The sequence below is a fragment of the Pleurodeles waltl genome, chromosome 1_1 (genome assembly GCF_031143425.1).
Source record: "Pleurodeles waltl isolate 20211129_DDA chromosome 1_1, aPleWal1.hap1.20221129, whole genome shotgun sequence".
Taxonomy (NCBI): Eukaryota; Metazoa; Chordata; class Amphibia; order Caudata; family Salamandridae; genus Pleurodeles; species Pleurodeles waltl.
In genome coordinates, this window is record NC_090436.1 from 132,866,887 (window position 1) to 132,893,719 (window position 26,833).

The 26,833-nt window shown below is 43.7% G+C and overlaps 1 protein-coding gene across 2 annotated transcripts in view; it reads right to left on the reverse strand.

Moving 5' to 3' along the window:
- Window positions 1-26,833, reverse strand: part of ST8SIA5 (ST8 alpha-N-acetyl-neuraminide alpha-2,8-sialyltransferase 5) — a 341,938-nt gene that overhangs the window by 287,985 nt on the left and 27,120 nt on the right. The window lies entirely within an intron of this gene.

The following is a 26,833-nucleotide window of genomic DNA, read 5'->3' on the forward strand; positions in this document are numbered from 1 at the left end:
AGGTAAGGTTTTCCTTTTGGTTTTTATGGTTTATTAGTTGTTTAGAATATATATATATATTAGTTGTTCAGGCAATTGTTATTCAGGGACAATAGTTGTTTAGACAGTAGTTGTTCAGTACTTAGTTGTAGAGACTTTTTAGTTGTTTAGAAGTAGTGGTTTAGGCTATAGTTGTTTAGGACCTAGTTGTTCTGTCACATATTCGTTCTACACAACTATCTTTACAAATCTGTCCCCAAACTTTGGAGCAAATGTACAGTTTTTGTTCATGCAATGCAGTATATCAACCATAGTTGGTGCAATGCATTGCATGGTCGGGAGAGAGCAGGACAGTGACATAGCTATAAAGATATTCAACTACTGCTCTTTTCCCAAGTGCTGGCTGCTTAGTGCCATGCACACACATTTGCACCATGATGTAAAGATGTCTGAAGGGGTTTAGCATAGGCTACTTAAAGGCTACCCTTCTAGTACAAAATATTAGACTTACTTTTAAACTTTTCCCATTTTGTGTGCTGTGCAGTACAGAACACATGCAAAGTTAGAAAAGCTTTTCTCCTTCTTGCACCTACCAGAAGGAGGTCTAATGTTTTTGGTGTGAAGCCCTCTTTACAAATATTACTATATATGGCTTTGTGTCAGAAACCACAGGTGGTTGCATTGAAATATTTATGGACCACCCATGGGATGCCCCCTTGTTGCAAAGTAGTTAAGTCGGGCAACTTTCCAACAGAAAAAGGTTTTGGACTCTGAAGAATTGCCAAATCAACACAACCATCGATGTATGTCATTTTTGGTGACTTTTCAATGCTGTGCAGTTTTACCAGTAAAACTCTATGCGCAAATGAAATGGTTTGTTGTAGAATACCTTTAGCACCTAGATTGGACACCCTTATTCTAGCATTAAGCTCACAGCCTGTACCCCTTACACTCATACATTTGATTAGTTCTCATATTTTTTAGCAAAACCTACTTGTAGCTGGTTGTTTTTATAGTTCAATCAGCAGCCTCTTTCTAAGACGAAAGAGTTCATGCTGCACATTTTATTAACCATTGTACAATGGGCACTCTGTGCCTTTTCCAAGGCTGCCATGTACAGTACATGATATGCTAACTCGTATTGCCTGTCCATGGGCCAGTTCCTGTCCACAAAACACATCATTATGTCAGGTCTATTCTCCGATCTCTGACTAGGTTATTATATAAACAACACATAGGCCTAAGGAGGGTAGAGGGCATTCCAGTCATGACTGCCCTGGGACGCATACCACACTACAGACAGCTTTGCTGATCCTGGTGCTGACTCTTAAGTTTCCTGAGAGGATTGCCATCCAGACAACAGGCAGACCCATGCTATCGTATTCAGGTATGGAGTTGGGTTACTCCCTTAGATCCAGAGAGAAGGGTTACAATCACTTGCTCTCAGATTTAGACATAGGGTTTAAACAGGAATTTGTAGAATCCCTAGACTTTTTAGAATCATACAAAATGTTGGGGTTGTTTATCTTCTTTAACTTGATTGTAGTGATGATTACTGTACTATGTTTATCTGCCTTATTATCGCAGCCCATGTTTTTTATACTAGGATGCAATTGCTTTAATAAATGCATTGAAATCCAGTTTGCATCTTGTGTCCTGCCTTGGCATGAGTAAGTGAGTAACAGAGTGAAAGGGGTATGATCTGTTTCCACTACTTCCCTGAGGAGTCATAGTGTCAGGTTTAGGTTGCCACGAATCACCTCTCCCCTGATAGGGTTGGATGAGGAACTGTGATCTAATCTGGAGTTAGGCCAACCATTTCCAACCAGTGTGATTGACTCAGTCTCTCACACTCTGTGGTGCTGACGCTCTAAGCATGTAGTCTTATTACCAAAATAGGAACCGCACAACAGGTTATTTCAATTGAAAATGTGTTTTCTGTAATGGCAGAGCACAATCACACCATGCATGCTCCACTCTACACCACTTATCTCTATGAAACCCCACTCTACAACACTGCACTTTAGGCCACTCTAGGCAACTCTATGCCTCTCCAGTCTATGACACTCCACTCTACAACATTCCACTCTGGCTGAGTCCACTCTACTCCATTCCAAGCCACTCTACTGTTTCACACTTTACGCCACTCTATGAAACTCAGTGACACTCTAAGACAATTCATTCTGGACCACTCTACACCTCTCTATGCCATTCCATTCTACAACACTCCACTCTAAGACACTCCATGAAAAGTATAGTGAAGCAGAGAGGAGTAGAGTATCATATATTGGAGTGATGTAGAGTGAAGGGGCATAGAGTGGAGTGCCATAAAGTGGTGTAGCGTAGAGTGGAATAGAATGTCATAGAGTGGAGTATAGTCTTGTAGAGTGCAGTGGGGTATCTTTGAGTATTGTAAAGTGGAGTAAAGTGGCATGGGAGTGTAGTAGAGAGCAATGGTGTAAAATGGCATGGAGTGTTGTAGTGTAGAGTGCATTGTCTGTGGGTATGGGTGTTGGTCCTAGCTCCGACGGCCACTAGGTGGAATCCCATGGGTAGGTCTTGTTTCCGAAGACTATCGCTTCCGTCTTGTCAGATTTCAGCTTCAGGCACTTGTTTCGCATCCAGTCTGCTACCATGGTCATGCAGTTGGTGAAGTTGGTTCTGGTGGTGTTTGACTTGTCCATCAGGGAAGGATGAGCAAAGTGTCATCAGCATAAGAGATGACGGTGATGTCTTGTGATCGAATGATGTTGGCAATCGGTACCATATATATGTTGAAAAGGGTGGAACTGAGGGACAATCCCTGTGGGACACCGCATATCAGTTTCTTGGTCTCTGATGTGAAGGGTGGCAGCCTGACTGTTTGGGTTCTTCCCATGAGGAAGAAACGGATCCATAGGAGAGTGGATTATTGTATGCCAAACTCGTGGAGTCTTCTGATAAGGGTGTAGTAGGAGACAGTGTTGAAGGACACAGAGAGGTCAAGCAGGATGAGGGCCGCTGTTCCTCCTTGGTCCAGAATGTTTTGAATGTCGTCGGTTGCCACAATGATTGCTGTTTCAGTGCTGTGGTTCTTTCTGAATCCTTATTATGTGTTGTCTAGTAGATGGTGAAGTTCGAGGCGGGTTGTGAGCTGCTTGTTGATGGCCTTCTCAATCAGTTTTGTTGGATAAGGGAGCAGAGAGATGGGTTGGAAGTTGCTCAGTTGATTCGAGTCGGCTGTGGGCTTCTTGGGGCAGGCGTTGATTTCTGCAAGTTTCCATTCATTCAGGAAAGAGGCAGATGTGATGGAGGTGTTGATGATGTGGGTCAGGGTGGTGCTGACTGGTGATGTTCCCAGGTTGTAGGTGTGGTGGGGGCATGGGTCCGTTGGGGCCCTGAGTGGATGGGTCGCATGATTTCCAATGTGTAGTTTCTGGTGAGGGCTGTCCATTCGGTCAGGTGGTCATCTTAGTTGGTGGTGGGGAGGTCAGCAATTAGTTCTCTTGTGTTGGGTCGGTGTGTGAAGCTGCTGTAGATGTTTGCGATTTAGTATAGGCTGTTGCAGAGTTGCTCGGAGGCAGCAATGCTGTTGACAGTGGCTGAGGTGAAATCATTGATGATCGAGAAGATCTCCTTAGGGCTGTTGGAGCTTCGTTCGATACCGTCCACCAGTGCTTTTTCTTTGATATCTCTAATTTGCTGGTGAAAGCGGTTGAGAGCAGCATTGTAGGCAGTGTGGCTGGTATTGTCATGGCTGGCTCTCTATTATCTTTCTAGCTATTTACAGTGTTGTTTGGTGTCTTGGAGGTCTTCTGTATACCAGCTGGCCTGCTTGTTTGCTTTACTCTGCCTGTTGGGCTTAGTGGATGCGAGGGAGTGCGTGCAGTTCTTGATCCAGCAGTTTAAGTTGTTGACGTCCTTGTCGAGGTTGTCTGTGGAGCTAGGTTGATCTGTGCTGAGGACACGGAGTCAGTCTACTTCTGTGATTTTGCCCCAGCTGCGACTTAGATTGTTGAACCTGGTAGGGGTATTGACTTGGGGTGTTTTCATTTGGAAGTGGATGATGGAATGGTCAATCCATGTGAGCTATGTGGTGGAGTGTACTTGATGCTGTTGTGAGGTGAAGATGGGATCCGGTGTGTGTCCTACGATGTGTGTTGGTTCTGTGACGAGCTGGGTGAGTCCAATGTTGCTCAAGCTGTCAAGGAGTACTTTGGAGGAGGGGTTGAGGTCACTGAGGAGAAGGTAAGCTCTGGAGTCAATGGTGAGCGGAGTGTCTAAAGTCAGTGATGAGGTTGGTAAAGGTAGCTTGTGGTCCGGGAAATCTACTGGCAATGGTTCCATTCAGGCTGAAGTTTTCAGAGATTTGCAGCTTGAAATGCAGGTGTCCCATGAATGGGGTGGTATCTCTGTGGATGTTGTGCATTTGGTGCATTTGATGGATTCCTTGTAGATGATAGTGAGTACTTCTCCTGGCTTGTGAAGGTGGTCCTGTCGAGTGATGTTGTAGCCCTCTGGGATTGCCATAGCAATGTCGAAACCCGATGAGGGGTTGAGCCAGGTCACTGTGATGATGAGGATATCAGACGTATTGCTGTTTAGAAAGTCCCATATTTCAGTTGTGTGTTTGCTGAATGATCGTGTGTTCAGAACATGCATGCGAGAGGGTGTTGACATGCAGGTTTGCTGCGGTGTGTGGTGTAGAGTAGAGTCTAGGCATTGTTGGTGCTTGTGTGGTATGTGTAAGGGCGTTGTTACTATTTGTTTGAGGGGTGTTGGTGGGTAGTAGAGAACTGGCATTGGGTGCAGATGAAAGCTTCTACTGTGGTGAAAGGTGCGGCACAGCAGCAGTTGGGGGAACGACATCTGGGTTCTAGTGACCTAAGGAGTGCTGCAGAGTATTGCTAGGTTGTGACTGGACCAGGGTTGCTGGCACTGGGTACAGTCTAGGTACAGATGAACGCAAACAGGCTTCCCTTTGGCACGCTTCACCTCATCAGCTGCATGTCCATGTTTCAACTGTCATTAATAAGTCCTGGGAGAGGGGAGGAGTCCAGGGTGCCATGATGTCATTTCCTGTACTGATGGGTGGAGGGAAATGAAGTCCTTTTGCTTGGCTTCTTCTTCTAAAAATGTTTTTGGTGAGAAAACGAGTAATGTCACTTCCTATCCAGATGGATGATGGGAAATTTAGTGACGTCAGCAGGTGGATGATGGGAGATCCAGTGATGTCATTTCCTGTGCTGATGGGGGGTGGTGGTGCATAGGTGCCTGTAGAAAATGAGAAAACTGTAGCTACTAAATATAGTCAAAATGTGCCCATGTTCACCAATTCTGCATGTGTAGTATACATTTGCCAAACCATAGGAAAAGTCTGACAGTTATTAAAACCATATATCAAAAAAAGGCACTGCCTCTACCAATGCAATACTGGGGAAATCAGCAAAAGGTCCTAAATTGGTTCATAGAAAGCAGACTAATGGGACACTTGAGGTCAGTAAAGGGTAGGTAAAATATATTAGCTTTGGAGAGTGATTAGACAGTAAAAAATATAAGTGCCAGGTTCCAAGGATTTTCTTTAAAAATTGCCACCAGGCTCAGCCACTGTTAGCCACTCACGGTTGCCCGCAGATGGCACCAACTCTAACGGTGTATCCCTTCCTCTGGCATAGTTCCTGTGCCAGCCACCTTGCTATATACCGAGCTCCAACAATACACAACTGGAGTGATAACAGTAATAAAATAGCTCGTTTTTATACAGCACCTCAGATCACACTTTTGCCAATTTTAAGTGCTGTAAAACATACTACCCAGTCTAAAGGCATTTATTTTTCTAACGTGATAAGGATGGGTTGTTTGGCCCTCCTTTGTTCTATGTCTGGAGCGAGTTGCGTGTCCATTGTTATTTTTCCACTGCATTCTAATTTTTGTAATCCAGCATTTATATTAGAAAATAAGCTACACATAACAGAATTCCATGAAAAAACATGCCTAGACTAGCACCTTGCCTGCCAACAGTCCACTTTAGAGCTTCAATTTGTTTTGAGGGGAATTCTAATTCTAAACCTAACTGCACCAGTGACAGACCAGCCAGCTGGTCCCATATTGCTGAATGCATCGGAGGGAGGTACACTGGAGGTGTAGTGATGGGCTGGGCACACCTTGGCTGAAGTCAGTAATGGTAGACTCAAGAGTGGCTCTGCAGGCAAGGGTATGGTGGGTCATGGAGACGTCTTATTTTTCTTTCAGGGAAAATGTACAACTCACTAGCCACTGCACAATGAGTGCAATAATGGATGCAAGCACCTTAGTTGTGTTTGGGTGCCCTAAAACGAGTTCTAGGGCTGCGTTCTGTTTTGTACTGCTCAAATTAAACAGTGGAAGAAGTCAGGCGAACACATAAACCTGTATGTCTTCAAATACACCCATTTAATGTTACAACCTCCTTTTTCTTCCCACAGTAGGCAATATACCATTGATATATTGCCAGTAAATGTTATTCTTATTATTTCCACGCATTCACATTTGCTGAAAGTGAGTAAATACTACAAACGATACACTATGGCCTAGATTTAATAATTTTTCACGCAACACAGCACACCAACCAAATCTGTTGTGCTGCATTGCGCAAGGGGGGAAGCAGCGCGCAGAGACTTGTCTAATACAATTTGCCTGCCGATGCCGTCATCCCCTGGGCTAGCGCTCTATAAGGCTGCCTTATAGGATGCACTGCATGGCAGAGGTCAAGGTGTTCTGTCTAGCATGAGATGTGGTCTGGAAGCACACCCTTCCAGTACAATGTCCTATGTCTCGACAAACATAAAAGGATCCCGTGCACTGTAGGCATTCAATGCGTGTTTTTTGGGGGGAAATGAAAACATTTCTACTTGTTAGCACATACGTCAAGGGGACATTAGTTTTTGATGCATTGCCCAGTCTGGCTATCTTATTACATCGGACTTTGCGCCAAAACCTATAGGTGTTATGCCCATCTGCCCACGTAACACCCCGGTAACACCCCTTGAGGCAAAGCGATGCAAAGTAGTGCAAAGTACTTTCTCCACTGAGAAAAGGGCATCTTTTGCACTGGAGAGTAAATACGATCCTCTGGTGTCTATTGCTGCCTGCTGGTGCAGGGCCCAGCGGTGGCTCCTCTGCTATGGCGGAGGAGCGTCGCCCCCCCGCCAGAGGCAGCAGCTGCAAACCTTTTACAAAAAAACAATTATAAACTATATTTATTATCATTTTATTGTAAAAGGGGCAGGGCCATAGGGATGACAGGGACGAAGGTCAGTGCACATGTATGTTCGGCCAGCTGTCTAGGGCCGGCCAAACACACATGCGCACTGGGCTCTCTCCAACCCGGCACTGTGTTGCCAGGTTGGAGACAGCAGGCAGAGGCCCCCACTCTGCCTCAGAGTTCAAAGCCAGGACACTCCGGCCAATCCTAACACTGCTTTCATGCTGCCAGCGTTAGGATTGGCCGCAGGGCAGGCTAGGAGCCTGTGCCTGCTCTGAGGAGTGGTGCAGTGCGACGGAGGTGGTGAGGAAGGTAAGCTTTTTTTATTATTTTTTGTTTGTCCTTTCCCTCATGCCCCACCACCACGTGCCAAACTGCCCTGCCCTGCCCCTCCTCAATCCCCCCCCCCCCCCGAGCCACGATTTAAGAAATCTGGGAGTTTCAGTCTTGTTCTCTTTTGTGCCCTCTCTCTCCATTACCCCAACACAATGGGAGTCTCACCCTCTCTCTCGTGCAACCGTGCAACTGCTGTAGCTGTTCCCACAATACAGAACAATATAGAGCCCTCAAGTCATCAATGTATGTGCCAGAATAATTATTATATATTGTGTGCTTTATTCATACAAGCTGTGAGCAAGGAATCATAGCACACATACGAACAAAACGCTTTTGTGATAACTTACAAAGGCAGCTTAAAATAGCAGCTCAAAATCAAAGATTCAAATGAAAATTCAGTACATTTGTTAATACCAGTGACAAGTCTGTATTTTTTCTGTAGCTTGTTTGCTAATGAAACTCTCGAGTTCGTAGACACCAAACAGCACCTGAAGCTAATCGACAACTAGATATAACACAACAAATCTCAGTCAAGCCAGTATTGGATGCATAGAGTTTGGGAATGCTAATATAATTCACAATTATAAAAGTGCAAACATAGAATGCAGGGTTGTGGCCAGCTATGCAATATTCTACTATTAGCAAAACGGAGTTCTTCTTGGGCTGGGCAGAGAGGATCTCTTATCCTAACGCAGATATACTTTGTGTTAGATGTTGCAAGTTTTCTTACATATGAGGCTGTGGATTCCCTGTCCCCTCTCCTTTCAACAAATGGTATACAGTTGCAGAAATTATCTCCTAGTGCTCATGCAAATCGTCGTAAGGAAAAATGTTTGTTGTTTGATGCATTTAAATGATATTTAAAAGAATCATTTACCTGCAGGGGCAGGGACAGCACAAACACTCAGAGATATATAAATTGAGCTTTGTGCTTTACCCTTCTACTGGGGTCTGTTATATACACTGATCCTACTTGTTGGATTTCCAGATTCTTGACCTGGCCTGTTTTGGAATTATATTTTAAAAGGTAACAAATCTTTGCTGGCTTTTGCCACCTCCTCTGCCCTGTCTTGCTGTTCTGGGTATTTCTTTGACCCGACCCTGTCTTCCCTGTTCTCCCTGGCTCATCTGGAACGTAGGTGGAGCAGTTGTCCTTCACAGCTATCTTCGCTGATCAGTCCCCACAACCTGGGGCAAGGTTGCCAATTTTTTCACATGACTCAGCTTGCTGTACGACAGAGAGGAAGCAGGAGAGCACTGTATCTACAACTATATAGAACTCCTGCTCTCTTCCAAGAGCTTGGGCCTTTTCTGGCTGCTTTGTGCCACACACACAACTTTGGATAATGATGCACAGGTGTCAACATGAGTCTGGCATAGGCTAGTGGTAGTCTACCCTTCTAGTTCACACTACCCTACGTAGATCTACCTGTTAAACTTTTCTAATTTTGTGTGCTGTACAGTACAGCACACATGAAAAGTCAGAAACGTTTACAGAAAAGAATCCTTTTCTCCTTTACACCTACCTCAAGGAGGCATAATTTTTTGGTGCCAAAACATGTTTACAAATATTACTAGATAGGGTGTTGTGTCAAAAACTGCAGGTGGTTTCATGGGAAAGCTCATGTACCATCCATGGGACACCCCAATGATGCAAAGTACCTCAAAACACTACTTTGTGTTACTTTTTGCAAATTTCCAACACAAATAAAGGTTTTGCACTGGAAAGTAATTTCCAGATTAAAACTATCCACCAGTGTGTGTGTGTGTCACTTTTTGTGACTTTGCAAGTGTATAGTGTTGTTAAATCTGGTCCCTCTTCTATTAGAATACTATTTTCTGAATACAGCTTGCTCTGATTACAAGTCATCTGCAGACGTATTCTTCTTTACTGGCACCCATCCTCTTGATACCATGTAGCAATCAGTAGGAGTCAACAAGCCTTTCTATCTGGGTCAGTGGAATGAAGCCTATAGGCTCACCTATTAATTGTTCTGCTGCAGTGTGCTTAACTCACCCTTGGCTTACAACGGCTTGGTGTGTAGTGCTGTGAAGAAGAGTGCATTATACATGTGCTGGGCGTACATGCACCTGTAAATGGAACAATACAAGAACATTGCAGTGCTGTGCAGTGCATGAGTTTTATATGCATGTACTGGGTGTAAGTGTGCATTGAGAATGGTACAATACATGGGAAATGTAGTGCTGTCCAGTGTGTATCAGTGCCAGTGAATGATGCAATACATGGAAGATTCTGGGTTCCATTTTGGGAGACCCAGGGCCTAAATGGAGGAACCTGAGGAGGTAGGGGAATGCCCCACAGGTAGATATGTGGATTGCTTCAAACCTGTGAGCTGGGTGGGACACAGTGGAGGAAGGGAGAGACAGGTTTTTCAGTATACTTCAAAGGGTGCTTTTTGATTCAGACAGAAGTACAAGGATGGGACTTAGGCACATCTCAAGAAGGAGATGGGGCTGATAACAGAATCATAAAGAGTAGTGCTGAGACTCTTGGGTAACCTTTTGATACACATATCACCGTGGCTGATATCCAGATGTGAACCTCTAGTCACTCCTATGGCCTGTGTTGTGGGGCTCAGATTTGGAGTCGCTCCTGCTGTCACAGGCTGTTTTCTGGAGGAAGGAAGGGACAGAGGACAGAGCACTCGAAAGACTCAGACTCTAAATCACATTTAGTGCCTGGAAATGGACTATAAGGAGGGGAGCTCCAGGCCCCCAAAATTGTCAACTGTCAAGCAGCTAGCTGGGCTGTGTGAGGAGAAAATGATCTGCAAGACGTCTGCCTGTGACCAGGACGAGTGGCCAAGGCCTGTTAGTCTCCCAGCGGGGTGAAGAGGCATCACCCAGGAAATCAAAGACCGCCTGCCCCTTGAACCTAGAGCACCAGGGCCTGTCTAGTTGCCAAGACCAGTGTGCCTTGTGAGGAAGAAGAAAGTTGGAGGGAGAAGGGTCCAGTGGGGGATCGTGGTGTTTGGATCCCGTTAGCAAGGGGTGATGATCGTGTTGTTGCCCCTGTGTAGGGAAAAGGCGGCGATCCCATATGCCAGAGGAGGGCCACCTTGAAGTGAATCACAAGCTTTGCTACACTGATTGGGTTATCGCTTGTGTGCAGGTTTGAAGTTGGTGACGCCATATGCAAGGTGGGGGCTCCATGAAGATTACTGCTATGCTGATATGGCCATAGTCTGACGTGAGGTTGGCCACCCTGAATGTCAGGTGGGGCTGCAGTGAACATTGCTGCTTTGCTAATTAGGCTGTAGTCCATGTTCAGAGTGAGGACAGTAACCTTGTATGCCAGAGTGGCCACAGGGACAAGGCAGGAAGTGTGGACTGGTGAGACCATTTATCGTGAGGTGGAGGCCGCCTTCATGCCCCAAGGAGGTCCAAGCCCCAACTAAAGACCAGCACCAGGGGAATTGCATCCCTGGCCACCACCTATGGAGAGGATCCCAAAAAAACTGCCAGCATCTGAGGAGCATCGAGGACCCCACAGCCACTGCCTCCGCAGGACTGCGTGACAGTAATGCCCCTCCTGGGCTGCATGTTAAGAACTTATCGGAGACAGCCGCTGTGGCTCCAGGCCCACAAAGGGGTAGCGCTCGGAGACTCTGGTCGTTTAGATCCTGCTGTTGCGGGTAAGATTGATTTTTAGACCAGACAGCCTTAGAGGAACTATGCTATGTAGCGCTTCGATGCTGGAACATTTTTTACTTTAATAACGGGTCGGAGTGGCACTCCTTGGCTACTAGTGGGGCTTAACCTGAATGTTGCCTATAGTGAATGGGGAATAAGCATTACCATTATGGAGAGAGGAGTCATACTCAGGGACCCACCAGTTAAAACACTACAGCCCTGACCTCAGGGAACTGTGTGCATTGTTTGTGAATTTCTTTTCAAATTTGACTTTGGGTATGTATATATATTTTACAATAAACAATATGACTATTGAAGAATATAAATATCGGCTTTCATTCGTGTTGCATGATTGAAGCTGTGGATTTTAACTGTGGTGAAGCCGTATGATGAGTGGAACCTCATCATTTTCAAACATATACATATATACATATATATATCTATATCTATATATATATATATATATATATATGCCTTCATTCATATAAGCAAATATATCACTGCTCGACCCGCGCTTCCACTGAGAGTCAAGTGCTGAAGGGGTACTTGGCCCAGTTGCTCAGGATCCATAGGTATGTGGTCCCGAGACATCAGGAGTAAAAGGCCTCAACCCCCCCTATAAAAGGCCTCAATCCTCACACTTGGGCCCCATATTTCGTACTTGCCCAGCCCATGGCCCTGTGAACGGGGTTCTGACTGCTGGTATATAAAATCTTCTTGAGATTTGGGTCTTTTACTTTTGCCTTTACTTTGTATCATATTAATTCTATTTCCATTTCATTGGCATACAACATTTCCAACGTTTACACTGGCTGGACTACAAATTAGTGATAGTTACTTTCATGCCATCTTGAACATGTTAACCTCAATGTTACTATTCTGGTAACAACATGTATAATTTTCTCTTGGAGCCTTCTGTTCATCTTAGTTTTGATTTGACCCCTAATTTAGATCTCAGATTCTGCTGGCCTTACTATTATCTGTCTGGCAGCCTGCTCGGTGGGGTCAACCTGACACAGGGTGAGTGATGTTACCAGGCCAGCTTTTGACTCTTCACCATCGAAGGAAATAACCAAAGTTCAGCCATTCACAAACAAAACACAAACTTTGGACAACACCTTTTTCTGGTGAGCTTATAATCGATTTTAAGGTGAATTTAATACATAGCAATTCAAAAGCATTTTCCTATCCATATGTCCATAAACCAACTAATAAACCATTAACAATATTTCCCAAAAAGGTCGTGTAGTTGTACATACAAGTTAATGTATTCAGTGAGACACTAACCCATGAGCCACGTGGCCTAAAAACAGATCCTCATAAAGTCGACATAAGCAAAATGTAAAATAATTAGGCAAGGACACTGTCCAGATCCATCTTTCAGAACGATAAACAATCATTTTATTTTAAATCAGTCAACTCTTCTAGACAATCACACTTAAAGCAAATACAGATCGCTAAGCGGAAAAGGTAACATAGTTGGAAACTCTACAGAAATAATGTCTACAGTCTTGGGAGAACCTCACACTCTGGTCTCTGTGCAAGCAACTGCAAACCCTACACAAAAGTAGTGCCTGGAATTCCAAAGGATCTCTAATGAAAAAAACGGAAACTGCTCCAAACAACAGCAGTAAAAATCTACAACCCATTAAAGACGTTAATCAGTTGTCACTCAACAACAATAATTCTAATCAACATAAAGCAATCCAAGAATGGGGCACCACCACCTGTAAAGGAAGAGATGTTGACAGCATCACAAGAATGCTCCTACAGGGTTTGCACTATGAAGGTTGAATTGATTGCGAAAATGGAGAAGTGAAGTATGTGCCAGTGAAAGGATGCAGCAGAGGACTGGGATCTGTAGTAGCTACTCCCATAGTGATTGCACCAATATATTACATTGAGTACCGATATTGAGTGCGGGGCCCTACATGAGTGATAGCTACTATTGTAAATCATTTGATGTCTCATGAAAGGATTTGTTTTATTGTTTATCTGGAGTTGCAGGGGTCAGCCAGTGCACTGTCCTAGTCACTTGCCGAGGCTCCTGTGAAATGATGAAAAGTAACGGGGAGTGTAGAAGCTAGTAGCAGGCCCCTCAGAAAGAACACAGAGAAGCCCAAGTACTCTTGGATTGCATTTGTCTCAGTGACATTGTGTTCCTGTGGTAGGTGAAAGGTGCAGGCATTAGTTACGCTGTGGACTGCACCAGCCTAATAATTGGGGCTCCAGGGTAAAGGAGCAGCATAAAGGGGTCAATATAGCCCACACATATGTGCAGAGTGAGTTCACGAAAGTCAGGGAAACGTTCTAAGCTCTCAAACTATATGGGAAGAGAGCGAGAGAAAAGTAAGGGAGGCCTTCATGCGACAGAAGAAAGTAGACAGGAAGTATCCAGAAGTAAGGCAAGAGAAAGGCCATCCCTCAATTACATTCATCCCGGAGATTAACACAGCATACCAGAGAGAAACAACTAACCGAAAATTGCACAGCTGCTGACTGCCAAACACCGGAATTAAAGGGAGTGGGTAGGGGTGGTAACCATTTTCTGTAGACTTCATAAGGAAGAAAAGGCTCCAAATAGGAGGTAACACAACAAAGTTCCAACAATATTATCTTAAAGGATAATTCAATTTGAAAAATGACAATTATTTACAAGAATTACATGAAGCATTTAGTAAGTGCACAGAGTAGGCCGACCCAGGCATCACACCCAGCAATTTAACATGGTTCACAACGAAAACAAACTGAAAGCACAAAATAACAGTAAAGTCTATCAATCCCTAAAAAAAACACATATATGTGTATGTTAGAAATGGGGTCTTTGGTTGGCAGTCAGGTTACCCCCTGTCCAAGCAAGGACCCTCACTCTATTCAGGGTAAGTCACACACAATCCAAATTATTCTGTGCCCACCCTCTGGTAGCTTGGCACTGAGCAGTCAAGCTTAACTTAGAATGCAATGTATAAAGTATTTGTGCAATAAATCATACAATAACACCATATATCACCACAAAAATACACCACACAGTGTTTAGAAAAATATATAATATTTATCTGGGTATTAGTAGGTAAAAATTATCAAAGATGCAATAAGTAAATGTAGAGATAAAAGTGATATAAAGTGTCTTAAGTCTTTTTAAAGCAAACAGGTCTCTTTCAAGCACAAAGTACCTGGTTCGCGTGAAAAATCTCCACAAAGGGCCGCAGAGGAGGAGAAGCGTGGAAACAAAGGGATGTGCGCCGATTTCTCGGGCCGTACATGGCGATGCGTCATTTAGTTTCTGCGCAGGGACGGTTGTGCATTGATTGCTGGCGCTCAGCCGTGGATCCTCTTCGGGTTGCAGGGTTTTCAGACACCACGGGGTCTGTGCGTGGAATCCTGGGCTTGCGGAGCGAAGTAACAAGCGCTGCATCAATTCGGTGGGCGTTGCGTGGAATTTTCTCCCGCACGGCAGGCACTGCGTTGATTTCCCCTCTGGAAGTCAGGCTGCGTCATCCCAGGTCGGCTGTGCGTCGATCCGGTGGGCTGTGCGTCGAAGTTCCGGTCGCAACGCAGGCGCTGCGTTGATCTTCTCCTTGAGAGGTCACGCTGCGTCGTTCCGGTTCGGCGTGCGGTAAATTTCTCACCACGGGGCAGGCTGTGCGTCGTTTTTAGCAAGCTGTGCGTCGAATTTTCACCGCACAAGGAGTCCAGTTGCAAGAGTGAAGTCTTTTTGGTCCTGAGACTTCAGGGAACAGGAGGCAAGCTCTATCCAAGCCTTTGGAAAGCAATTCTTCACCACAGCCAGAGAGCAGCCAGGCAGCAGGCCAACAGCAAGGCAGCAGTCCTTCACAGAAAGCAGTCAGGTGAGTCCTTTGGGCAGCCAGGCAGTTCTTCTTGGCAGGATGCAGGTTCTGGTTCCAGTTTTCTTCTCCAGGAAGTGTCTGAGTTGGAAGGGGCAGAGACCCTGTTTATATACCAAAATGTGCCTTTGAAGTGGGGGAGACTTCAAAGAGTGGCTTAGAAGTGCACCAGGTCCCTTTTCAGTTCAATCCGGTCTGCCAGGGTCTAGTAGGGGGTGTGGCAGTCCCTTGTGTTTGAGCAGGCCCTCCACCCTCCCAGCCCAGGAAGACCCATTCAAAATGCAGATGTATGCAAGTGATCCTGTGTTTGGGGTGTGTCTGAGTGAATGCAGAAGGAGCTGTCAACTAAACCCAGCCAGACGTGGATTGTAAGGCACAGAAAGATTTAAGTGCAGAGAAATGCTCACTTTCTAAAAGTGGCATTTCTAAAATAGTAATATTAAATCCAACTTCACCAGTCAGCAGGATTTTATATTACCATTCTGGCCATATGAAATATGACCTTCCTACTCCTTTCAGATCAGCAACTACCACTCAAACAATGTATGAGGGCAGCCCCAAGTGAGCAGGCCTCACAGCAGTTTAAAAACGAATTTAGGAGTTTTACACTACCAGGACATGTAAACTACATAGGCACCTGTCCTGCCTTTTGCCTACACAGCAACCTGCCCTATGGGTTTCCTAGGGCATACATTAGGGGTGTCTTATATGTAGAAAAAGGGGAGGTTTAGGCTTGGCAAGTACTTTTAAATGCCAAGTTCAATTGGCAGTGAAACTGCACACACAGGCCTTGCAATGGCAGGCCTGAGACAAGGTTAAGGGGCTACTTAAGTGGGTGGCACAATCAGTGCTGCAGGCCCACTAGTAGCATTTAATCTATAGGCCCTGCGCACCTATAGTGCACACTACTAGGGACTTACAAGTAAATTAACTAGTCCAATTGGGTATGATCCAATGTTACCATGTTTAAAGGGTGAGAGCATATGCACTTTAGCACTGGTTAGCAGTGGTAAAGTGCGCAGAGACTAAAAACCAGCAAAAGTAGTGTCCAAAAAGTGGAGGGAGGCAGGCAAAAATTAAGGGGCGACCACCCTAAGGCTGTCAGGTATAACAGTGTGTATATATATATATATATATACATATCTATATATATAGATATATATATATAGATAGATAGATAGTTAGATAGATAGATAGATAGATAGATAGATAGATAGATAGATAGATAGATAGATAGATGCACTGCTAATTACCCCAGATATTACAGCACTCATGACATCTTTTAGAATATTATTGATAATGTAAAGTCAAAGGAGATGGCTTTAGATACCTGGCAGGCTAGAGGGGCTGGAAGAATGGATAGGTACTATGGGTACAATCCTGCAGACTAGGCAATCTTACAATACAATCTTTGCCTAATAGGAAACCAGTTATGTGACATTAATGCACAATCTTCTCAGGCCGTATATGAGAAGGCATTTTGTTTCAGGAGTCATCAGAATATTTCTTTCAGATGGAGGTATCTAATCTAAATGCTGCTGCTGTAGGACAGTCAGGATGTGGCCAGGATATTGCCACTATGGTAGCCCAAGCAGTGTAGTAAAAGGGAGCAGCAGAAAAGGAGGGGTGAGTCCTAGGTGATGGAACACACTCGTGGTCAATGTGCATACTTGTGGGATGAAGCAGGAGTGTTTTCAACCAAGATAAAAATATTGTATTCCTTATTTCTTGAAATATGGTCTAGACCCAGTAAATCAATTCAGAAAAATTGGAGACTGGATGTGTGCGCATAGATCCATATGTAGAATATTACAATATTTCACTCTTGATATGTAGTGAACTCAAATGACACTCAACTAGAGTGAAAAGGGATTGCCTCAGTCTCTTGAAAAGCTTTCAGGCCTCGTACTATGGGCTGAAGTCTAGATTTGGTTGGGGGAGGATGTACTGCAAGCCAATTGATATGCAGAGGATAAATATCTACAAATGTCCACCTTCACCATTAAGTTTGTCTTCACAGTTCGGTACCTGCACGGCCATCTGTATTTGGAAAGTGTCCTCATCCACAGTGCCTGTCGCTGCACTGATACAGGCATACATAAAGAATAAATGTAGTGTTTCTCCACTCTGTACAGTGCTAAGTGTGAACCTGCATAGATACCACTGTACGATGTGTACCTTTTTGCACAGTGATCCTCACCTGTCTGTACCTCTTCCAGGGACAAAGGCACATTCTCACCAAAACCAGGCCATTTCATGGAATTATCCACCCCTTCCTTCATTGATTCCATCAGAGATTTTTTTTACCAATTTTATTAAGTATTTAATGCATATACAGTGGGCAGTGTTACCTTCGGATCTAGATGTTACATAAGCATTTGTCTTAATATGTGTGTTGTATGCATGTAGATACAGAGTACGTAAGGCACGAGTCATCGGTTTGTTTTTAGAACTGGAGCAGTAAATAAACTTGGAAGTCAAAACGGGTACAGTTACTTGGATCATTATTAGTAACATCAAGTACAGTAGTCGTGGCTTAACATGCCCTTACACTTTAGGCACCCATTGATTCCATCAGAGATTAGAGAGGGAAACACATGTTTTTTTAGATTTTCTTGCTCAGCTAGGTGTCTTCACAAACTTGATGAGTGTACCGTTACATGGAGTTTCCTGTTTGCTATTTCAGATGGAATGTGCGAAGACCCAATTTAAATGTCGGGTGTTATTTTGCTGCAACGTTTCAAAGCTTGTGCATGAGCAATTTAGATCCCTTTGTAATAGAAATACCAGAACGTCAGAACATCCATCAAATACAACCTTTTAACCAAGTTTGGGTTTTACTTCTGCTTTTAAAACAATGGTGAGAAACGTTTCTGAAGTGTACATGATGCAGAACTGGTTTCTGCAGTTCCCCTTTCAATGTCCTTTACAGGCTGCTCTCCAGACACAGTCTTTCTGTAGTGATACTCCTCACCTCAGGGTAGTCTCTCACTGGCCTGGAGCATTCACAACAAAGGCACAAAGAACTGTAAGATTTTGCACTGGCTAACATCAGCCAAATTGAAAGTGAGATCAAGGAAGACAAAAGGCCTCATGTAAGGGACCTTCTTTCGTTTGCACAACAGAATCATACCATTTCATACCATCTACCAAAGGGCAGTGCTCCTAGAAGTCAAAAAGAAGCCCCCAGTAAACAAAGCCTTCATTGGATTTCAACGTCTGGATCTTCACTCTTCAGGAACAGGAATGCAGGCAATACACTTCCACTATTTGGGGAAGGTGTACTCACTATCACTCTTCTGCCATGTCAAAACAGAGGTGTCCAAATTGGATCCCACTTTGCTTTATAGTTAACACTGTGAACCACTCTTGAGAAGACATCTGCTCCAGTATTTCCAGAATCCCCTTTCAAAATCTGCACACAGCCATTATTTCAAGCTTCCAACCCTTGAGCTGATCAGTTGATTTTGTTGAAGTTGTGATCTTTCGGTAGACCAGCACCGCACAGACAGTTCGCCCTGTTCAAGTACCTATTAAAAGTACTGAATATAGCACTATCTTCACATGCAAATTACTTTGCTTCTATTAAGAGTCTTGTGTCCTCATATATTGAATGCTGTCTCAAAAAAGCGCCCTCTATACTAATAAAATCTGGCATGAAAAACTTATCTTTACTTAAGATCGCTAATTGACGCCTTCTCTTTTCCCTTTCAAATGACCTCTTCTCACGTTCCCATCCACTGCATGTCTTTTCTTTCTGGACACAACCTTCTCTGTCTTTGCCTTAGACTCTATTAGTGTATTTTTACAACATGTCAGAGATCACAATCTCCCTTTTTTGAAAACCATACCCTACAACCTAACAATACCTAACCTCCTCTCAGCTCATCTATGAATCCCGTCAACATCTGCATGAACTCACGCACCTCCCCCAGCCTCCACCTAATGATAACTCCTAACTTCTATAAATGTAATATACAACAAAAAAGCTGGAGTGAATGCATGGAATTGTATGCTTGATCACAAAAGACTACCCTTGGGTTCCAAAGCAGCGCGCTGCCTGGCGTAAAGTGCTTCAATTCCTTGGCAGGGTAATAAGCTCCCATATAAATCCAATTACAATACGATATAATAAGATGAGTGAGCAGAACCTCAGTCTTTTATCACCCCTGAGATTTAGAACATAGGAACTGAGGATATCCTGATTTGACAGGTAACTGGAGTTACTGGTCGAATCAGGATTAATTGTGAGGGGATACGTCCTTAACCACGCATCCTTAACAACGTGGACGATTCCTACACAAGCGTAACTATGCTTGCCGGAACAACACATAGCTTTTTCTGTGCCTTAACCACGCATGTGCTAAACTGCACAAATGTGTGGTTAAGGCACAGAAAAAGCTGTGCGTTGTTCGGGAGAGGACGTGGTGGGGTACTTTCGTTTTTAGGGGCAGGGTGGGGGGATTTGGCATAGGTTTTTTTTTGTAGGGCTCAGGTCGGGTGGGGGGGTCGGAGTAGTTTAGGTATTAGGGGTGTGAGTAGTTTTGGGCCTCAGGGCGGTTTGCATGAAAGAACCACCCATGCCGTTTTGCATGCCGTTTGCACACGTCTTTACTAGGCATTCTTTTACAACAAAATTTTTAGTATAGGCATGCGCTGTAAATGCATGCATGGAAACAAAGCAGTCGTGGTTCCGACCGATTGTTAAGGCATGCGTTGTTCCAGCACGCGTGTCTATCATACAACCATTGAGAGTTGTGCTAGTAGCAGGGATTGTCAGGATGTTTGTTGTTTTCTTGATTTGTCTGTGTGTGTGAATTAACTTGAAGGATTAGTTGGTGCTGACATCCATCTGTAGCCTTATCTGGGGTGTGTTGAGTGACTGTTATGAGTTGAGGTTAGCTGTGTGTGCTGTTGTCTGATGCTGGGTTCATAAAAATCTATATATGGAAACAAAGCTCTCTTGAGGATATTCAGTTAGTATATGAGATCACTTGTAATGTAATACTGGTTGATGCAATGCTATCTTAAATAAAGTAATTATTACAGCACAAAAAAAGAAAGTCTTTCACCTCCCCCTCACCCACACACACACCACCCCAAGTGTTAACTGCCCAGAAGGCAGGGAAGTCGCGTTTTATTAACTTTGTGTGCTTACAGCTGTCTATTAAATTAATGCTTGTATCCCTAATGAAAAGTGAACAATCAAGGACTAAGTTATTGCACGCGCACCTACATTTGCTGATTTTATCAAACTAAATAAATCTATAACTATTTTGTGCCGTGCTTCTATGAATGTTACCTCAAAAGTATCTCACTGTTCAATGGTTGTTCCAATGATGAATAAATAGCGTGAGGTCTTTGTGGAAAATCAGATATTACATTTCTCCTACTATCAGTCAAAGTTTACTACTGCCTGCTACTACTATCAGATCTACGCTATATGGATTGTCGAGAAGGTGGTGACCATGTAACACCTTTTATAGATGTTTAAATGCCTGATATCGTTCTTTAATGATGAACTTTTCAATACATATTTTTGACGTTACTAATTATTGTGAAGCAGTCTCTCCAGCATTCAGTCGGGGCTGCATAGCCTGCAAGCTCATTAAAGCCTAACTTATTCTACCATCCTTACCTTTGCATTTATTGCTAATCATGTTAAACTGTTAAACAAATAAATAAATTACCATAATATTACCACTGCAATTTTGGCTGAGGCCCTCGATGTTAGTTTCCTAAACGTCCATCTTTAATTGATGGACTATAGAAAAGAGCAGACATTAACAAATAATGAGGACCCCTTTCCATATCTCTCATACTCCTGATAAGGGTGTAAACATATATAGTTTCAAATGTGCGCCTTAGAACAATCAGCCTTTCATAAGGCATATTTAATGAGTTATTAAAAAAAACTCCTGTCTCTATTGTCTCAAATGTCACTGTTGATTTCTTACTCCACCATTCGCAGTCACCTATTTTGCTTCAGGTTCCTTCAAAAATGTAATTTCCTCCTGCATTCCCTTCTTTCTTTGCTCTCTCTTGTCTTTGTTCCCTCGACCAATTCTCTCTAAGGGCCAGATGTAGCAAAGGTTTTTACCCATTCTGTGTCTATGGGAAAAAGTGTTCGTACATATGGCCCTAAATCCCATACTTCTACTACGCTTCTCTGTTAGCTGCATCTATTTGTATTAGGTGAACAGATATCGCTCGTTGACCTGGAGAGCGAGAGAACTAGTTTCCTTCTGCCTCATCGGTTTGCCTCTTCCAAGCATGCATAGCACTTTGCAGCAGACATTGATACAGACAGGTTTAGAACCTGCCACTGGTCAGTTTCAGCTTGACCTAGAATGAGGTAACTTGTCTAGATCCTCATTCGGGACTTGAATCTTCTTGTCGCTCGCTGGGCACTAATGTAATAACGAGGCAGTGCACCAGACTTCGGTTTAACAGCCTTAAAGTATGCTTGCCACAGCCAGGCTGATTTATTTCACTTCACTGTGATATGCATTTTGTCACCAAAAGGGTCAATATATGTGTGCTTCGCCCTTAGAGCAGTTATGATGAGCTGCTATACAGGCTCAAGGATTACATCACTCCAAAATTGAATGCAAGGTCAAACAGCACTGTGAGGTTCTCAGAAGGATCCGTAGGACTGTGTTCATGTGTGTGTTGTCATCTTTAAGTGATTGGGAGATGGTGTGTCGTTATGGGAACACTAGGAACCTGCAGAAAGTAATTATACCATGCCTACTGCTGAAAGACTGGACATCACTTCCTGCCTCTAGGACTGCACAGGAAGTGAAGGAACAACAAAGGACTTTCTGGTTCATGACAGTTAGTGCAGCATTATGGGCGGCAGACTCCTCCAGAAGCAGTTGAGCAATATTAGTGCTATGGGTCGGCGGAATTTTACATTCTGCACGTGGAATTGGCACAATTCAGTAGTTCGGACAATTCCACAAATTGCCGCATGGTGTAATTTTTTCCCTGGAGGCTACCGAAATGCGAGTGAGATTTGGCATCCCCTAGTGCCATTTTCTAATGCTGGTGATAGTGGTTAGAGGGCTGCATCTTAAGTAGATTTGCTGCAGCTCGAGTGGACTTTCTACTCAAATGGCAGCAAAATCAACTTGAATGGTAGCGTGCTCTTGCGCACTGCATGGTGATATTCGCACTGATTTTTCAGTGCTTCTGACACCACTGGCACTAATTGCAGCGTGAGTAGCACAACATGCCAACTGGAACTCCACTGAATCTCACAGAGTTTTTATGTAACTCCATGGAATTGCACGGAGTGAAACTCCCCAAGTTCAGCCTATCCTTAATCAGCACAGGATCTGGTTTGCAACCAATGAAAAAGTCCACATTACCTGTGTTTACAGCTTTTACTTTGCAGGTCTTTGAACATAACTGGTGACAAAACAAAATGTCATCCACTCTGTGAATCCTTCTACTTTTCCACAGTGGCCAGAGCCCAATTGTGGTGATTCTATGGTGTGGCACCCAGCCAGACTCACAACTCATTTAATGTGGCAAAGAAACACAACTTCCACAAAAATGAATTAGATGACAGTCTGCAATAGAAATGCTTGTGAAGTCATACTGTGGAGGTCCGAAATGCACCATAATACCATAATGATAGAATATTTTCACTAGAACAATGCAAATTATCAGTCACAAATACACTATTGCCAAACCCATGGCAATCCTAAGAGTGGGTGAGCTAACCGTAGAAGGTCTCTGATCCACAAGCTGCAAATACCACAGCTGAGATGATGAAAATGGGCACATTGTGAACTTGCAAGGTTTTGAGACTTTTTTATTCCAAGCACCCTTGGGAAAAGGCTCAGTGGCCAACAAAGCAACATAATTGCAACCAATGTTGATTTAAAAAAACAAGTATAGTCATACTAAACCACAAATACAAAATTGCACTCTTTGTTATGGGTGAGGTAAAAAATGAATGTGACAAAACGTGTGATGAATGAGTGTACTTTTAAGATGTAAAATAGCCCCTCATGCATTAAAATGGAAGCGTTTCCTAGGAGGCAAAAGCATACACCCAAACAGCCAATTGCAAGACAGTACTTGTCGGGGTTAACCCAATGTGTGATTGACAATGTTTCCAGCCAATAGATGAAGGGGGCTCACCCAAGCAAGGTAACGGTTTGGCAATGAATAGCCCACTTTCTGTCTACTGAGCACAATAATTTGACTTAGCAAGATCTAAAAAGCACTTTCATTTATTATCAAACTTATTGATAAAGTGCTGCATTACAAAGAGCAGAAGGACAGAAAAAAGAATTATAAAAGCTACTAATGGCAAATGTGTGTGCTGTGTAGTCTATATCTAGTTACACAATATTTAGATTGCCAACTTGAGCAAGGGTCACAAAGCATGCAAGCATCTTGGTAACGTTTGTCCGTGGGAGAAGCACAAAAGTTGAAGGGAGTCATATAAAAAAAAGGGGAGCTCCCATTTTCGTAAGGAGGAGAGATCAGTCCACAGTAGCTACCTCTGAGTGGTGTCTCCTAATTAATGGTCACAGGGGAGACTTTGGTACCAAAACCACTACTGCACCTGCCACTATTAGTATTACTGCTACAGCTGCTGAAGACTCAGCATATGTTCATTGGCATTACTATCAACAATACAGAGCAACAAAACAGTCCATTAAGAAGCAGGATGACCAAAAGAATCCTCAGTTGCCAACTATCTCTACACGCAACACATTATCCAGATGGCAAAAATCAAGTGCCTGGATCTCTCAAAAACAAGAGTCTGGTTCACCAATGGAGGGATTGATTGGGATTTTTAGATACTTTCTTGAAGCTGCAGGGTAATCATTCAAGAAACAAGTTCATGATGAACAGTGGTCAAAAACCTAACTGACTTAATTGCTGGGGTTTTGTTCCTTGCAGCCAAGCCGTTGCCCGATGGCGTAACTGTAGGTGCATTAGAAGCAAATACTCCATCAGGTGATGAGGTGGAGCCATCCACAACTGCCCAATGGCCTTGAAACAACTCCTCTCCATACTCAGGCAGCTCACCAAAGACTCTAACGCTGCTTACTAAATGAATAATCAGCAAAGCTACCAAGAAAATATAGCATTTTCAAAACTGTCCAGCACCGTGTCTGCTCCACTCCTCCAGACCACTTCAAAGACACCCTTAGCCACCTTGTAAGAATAGGACATTTGTCATGAATGAAATCATCAGAGAAATATTTGGTACCACAATGAATATCGTCAATGCATCCTTTCATAAATGCACTTACCCAGATGTCCTCAAAACCAAACAGATCTAGCCATTCCTCTAAAAACCCAACCTGAATGGTGACTAATTGACCATTTATCGCTTCTTCAGGAAAGATCTTTGAAAAGGCCATCACAAACTAGTTTCACAAGTATAATCAAGGCTAAATTTTAAATAACGGGCTTCCAGTCTAGCTTCAAACCCTGGTGCAACATGGAGACAACAAGCATCCAGGTAGTTGATAATTCTCTCTAGTTGGAAGAGAACAGCGACCCTCTTCTTTCTTTTCCTGATTGACCGCTCAGCAGCCTTCAATATTACTGGCCACCAAATAGCTTGATACTTTAGTCTTCTGAACAGACATCCTACAGAGATCCAATAAATACTTGGATAATTGTCTCTCACTGCCATCTAAATTCCGAGATTATGAGATCTATGGAACTTTAGTTGTGATGAAAAAATAACTCACATTTCCTAACTTTTTTTCAACTTTTTTGGGGGAGCATGAACTTCCAATGCTGCTGAAGGTATCTGATTATTTAATTAAGGCCATTTTAGAACCTGTTGATTGTTAAATGTTATATGTAAGAAATGTATTCTAAAATGCACAGTGTTATCCAATTTTGCAAAGTTGTTTTATGGAACAACGATGGCCCTTATTCCTCTGAAGAAAGTCTGGCTACTCTCACTGCAATCTGGAGCAAATATTTACACCAAAAGACTCCTCACTTTCAAAGTTCTCCAATTAACACTTTTTGAAGATCCTAAAACATTGCCTACCTTCCCCAAGGCACACATTTGCCCATGAAACTGGGTCCAGTGCTAGGAAAGGGAAATAATCATTTGCAAATCCAACAGGCCTCGGCAATGGGTGATCTATTGCCTTTGGCAATGGGGTGGGGGTGGTGAACAGGAGGGCCGTAGAGCTGGTGAAAGGGAGAGCAAGTGGGCGTGTGAGAAAACGGCATCCCACAAACGAGCAGAAAAGGGGCAGAGAGGCACAAACAGAGGGCAGAAACAAGCAGAGAGGCACAAACAGAGGGCATAAAATGAGCAGAAAGGCACAAACAGAGGGCAAGACACAGGCAGAGAGGCACAAGAAACGAGCAGAAAACAGGCAGAGAGGCACAAACAGAGGGCAAGAAACTAACAGAGAGGCACAAACAGAAGGCAAGAAATAAGCAGAAAATGGGCTGATGCTCAAACAGAGGGCCAGTAACAGGCAAAGAAGCACAAACATGGGGCAAGAAACGAGCAGAAAGGCAGAAACAGAGGGCAAGAAATGAGCAGAAAATTGGCAGAGAGGCACAAATAGAGGGCAAGAAAAGGCAGAGGCACAAACAGAGGGTTAGAAAAGAGCAGAATATGGCCAGAGAGGCACCAACAGAGGGCAAGAAATGAGCAGAAAGGCACAAACAGCAAGCAGAAAACAGGTAGAGAAGCACAAACTGAGGGCAGGAAACAAGTAGAGAAGCACAAATGGAGGACAAGAAATGAGCAGAAAGGCACAAACAAAGGGCAAGATACAGGCAGAGAGGCACAAGGAAAAAAGCAGAAAACATGCAGAAAGGCACAAACAGAGGGCAAGAAACAGACAGAGAGGCACAAACCAAGAGCACGAAATGAGCAGAAAATGGGCAGAGAGGTACAAAAAGAGGGCAAAAAATGGGTAGAGAGTCACAAACAAGGCAAGAAAGGAGCAGAAAGGCAGAAACAGAGGGCAAGAAACCAGCAGAAAACTGGCACAAATAGAGGGTAAGAAACAAGCAGAAAGGCAGAAACACAGGGCAAGAAACGAGCAGAAAGGCAGAAACAGGGGGCAAGAAACAGGCAGACAAGCACAAACAGTGGGCAAGAAACGAGCAGAGAGGCACAAACTGAAGACAAGAAATGAGCAGAAATGCACAAACAGATGGCAAGAAACGGGAGGAAAGGTACAAATAGGGGGCACGAAATGAGCAGAAAAAGGGCAGAAAAACACTGTCACTTTAACATGTTTCTAGTCTCACAGACTTAGTGTCTCAGCTCCTAAAACACAAACGGCAATGTTAAGCATCCAAGCCTACAAAGAAAAGAAAGCAGCCATATCAAACACACCAAGCGACAGGAACAATAGCGCTCCTAATGTGTGGCGGGACCGGTCACCCATTGAAACCAAAATAAAAAACAGTCCTGAAACAACAGCTAAAAAATGGCCACCGTGTAAGTAAACAGCAGTTGGCAGTGCTCTCAGAGAGGGCTAAACAGCACAAAAGGTGTGATGTATGCATGCTCTTGACGAATGGGTGTACAGCAAAATGGAGCAATAATGGTGCCAGCAAATGGGAAGGCTGTGAGCGGGCTGAAGCCCACGATGTAAATACAGCATGTTTCGGTTCAAGACAGCGCATGGGCGCCGTCTAGATTCGAGACGTAAAAAACAGGTTCTCACCTTAAAGAGGTCCAACAAGGGGCACCTGATTGGGTTTTGAAGCATCAAATTAATGTTCGGTGCATGGATGAAGGTGGCAGGATGGCTAACTTTTACTAACTACCCAG